The sequence below is a fragment of the Littorina saxatilis genome, linkage group LG17 (genome assembly GCF_037325665.1).
Source record: "Littorina saxatilis isolate snail1 linkage group LG17, US_GU_Lsax_2.0, whole genome shotgun sequence".
Classification (NCBI taxonomy): Eukaryota; Metazoa; Mollusca; class Gastropoda; order Littorinimorpha; family Littorinidae; genus Littorina; species Littorina saxatilis.
Window position 1 is genome coordinate 44,691,662 of NC_090261.1, and position 2,193 is coordinate 44,693,854.

Here is a 2,193-nt window from a genome sequence, read left to right on the forward strand (position 1 = left end):
GCCCAGAGTCTCCACACAAAGAGAGGATCGCTTCATTCAGAGGCAGGCCATGCAACAAAGAATGGCTACGGCAAACAACATTAGGCAACGCCTACAAGCTACCACCAACACTGTTGTTAGTGGTCAGACGATCCGAAACCGCTTACACAACTTTGGCTTGCGTGCAAGGCGTCCAGTCCGAGGAACAACCCTGACTGCTAATCACCGAGCAGCTCGCCGAGCCTGGTGCACTCAGCATGTGAGGTGGCAACGTCAGCAGTGGGCTCAGGTGTTGTTTACAGATGAGTCCCGCTTTTGCTTGGAACCTGCTGATGGTCGCATCCGAGTGTGGAGGCGTCGCGGAGAGCGCTTCGCAGAAGGCGCTGTTCTGGAACGACAGCGTTTTGGCGGAGGCTCTGTGATGGTCTGGGGAGGGATCAGCACACGTCTAAGGACACCTGTGTACCATGTAGTGGGCAACTTGACCGGTGTCCGCTGCCAGAATGAGATCCTGCAACCCCTGGTCGTTCCAGCCCTCCAAGCGATCGGCCCTCGTGCGATTCTTCAGGATGACAACGCACCTCCTCATCGCTCTGCAGCTGTAAACACCTTCATCCAGCAGGCCAGGGTCAACAGGATGCTGTGGCCAGCCAACAGCCCGGACCTGAACCCCATAGAGCACATGTGGGACGAGCTTTGTTGTTGGGTACAGCAACATCACCCTCCTCCTGCCAATCTGGGTCAACTGCTGCAATGGCTCCAACAGGAGTGGAATGGAGTTCCCAGAGCATTCATATGCAACCTGATCCACTCCATGCGCCAACGATGTGTTGAATGCCTGGCACACAACGGAGGGCACACGCGTTATTGACACTGATTCACATTGTTGTGAATTCCATTTTCGAGGGTTGTCACGTTTGACACACTCTAGCTAAATTGTCGCTGCCGCGTTCGATCTTTGCTTTGTTTGTCATTACTCCTTGGTTGTTCAATTATATAATTTTTAAAAAATGAAAGAATTCGGTCTTGTCTGTTTTGTGTGGCGTGCTTGTAAAAAAGTGATCCTTAACTTTTTTTGAAGAGTGTATATGCTACAGAACACTTTGATAGACAGTTTTGTATCCGTAAGCAAGAACGCAGTCTCCATGTGCTAGTGACTCACGGGAACCACCTTTTAATACAGAGATAACAATGGGGGGGGGGGGGGGGGGGCGGGGGGTGACTACATGAAGAGAGAAGATAGAGAAAGGAGGGAGCGAGAGAGAGAGAGACGCTTTGAGAGAGAGAGACGCTTTGAGAGAGAGAGAGAGAGAGAGAGAGAGAGAGAGAGAGAGAGAGAGAGAGAGAGAGAGAGAGAGAGAGAGAGAGAGAGAGAGAGAGAGAGAGAGAGAGTGGGACATGGAACCAGAGTATGGGAAGAACTCAAAACAAGGTGATCTGAAAAGGGGCGTTGAACTGTATTCAAAAGTATCAAACATCACAAAGATATAAGGTCAACATTAGATATTAAACAGCTGTGACGCAATGTTGTTCTGTTGCATCTACTTAATGACAGCAAAACGAGTCAATGTACTTACCAAGGGAGGGAAGCAAGAAACACAAAAACGATCGTCTCAGTAAAACCCAAGAGTCGTGGGAGCCAAGACTAACCTTCTGTTTTTGAGACAAAACTAGATGGCAACGGAGGCTTGTAACCTCCAGCGAACGAAACAAACGATACAATGACCGACAACAAAACCCAAGTGCTTATTTAAGTCACCTAGTATAAGGAGGACGTGCTACTTAATTCATTAGGCACGCGCAGAGAACATCTTGGGAGGTTTTTGTCTTCTCCTTTCTCCTTCTCCTTCTCCTTTCGTCGCACTTGCCGCGAAACTCAACGGGCGGACCGGGGAGCGCACCTAATGATTATGCATGAGTATTATATTTTCATGATAGATGACAGGTGGCGGTCATGTTGGCAATGACGTCGTCGTTGAATGATCTGTCGTCATCACCTGGAATCCTGGTTCCAGCAAAACATGTACTTAAAGCCGGTAAATAAATAGCTGTTGTTTTCAACAAAGAAAATAAGAAAGAAAGAGAAGAAGGAAGGGAGGCAGGACAGAGGAAGAAAAGGGGACTATAAGCTTGATATTTAAGCAGGATCTAATAAACAAAGGGACGTACGCGCTCTAAAAATAGACAACAACAGTAAATGACAGTTATACGGAA

At 48.2% G+C, this 2,193-nt stretch overlaps 1 protein-coding gene across 1 annotated transcript in view; it reads right to left on the reverse strand.

Annotated features, from left to right (window-relative positions):
- LOC138953179 (uncharacterized) overlaps positions 1–1,689 on the reverse strand; it is a 12,450-nt gene extending 10,761 nt beyond the window's left edge. The window contains exon 1 of the mRNA XM_070324977.1: positions 1,557–1,689. The gene's annotated coding sequence lies outside the window, so the exon portion shown is untranslated. The remainder of the gene's footprint in view (positions 1–1,556) is intronic.
- Between the last annotated feature and the right edge of the window lie 504 nt (positions 1,690–2,193).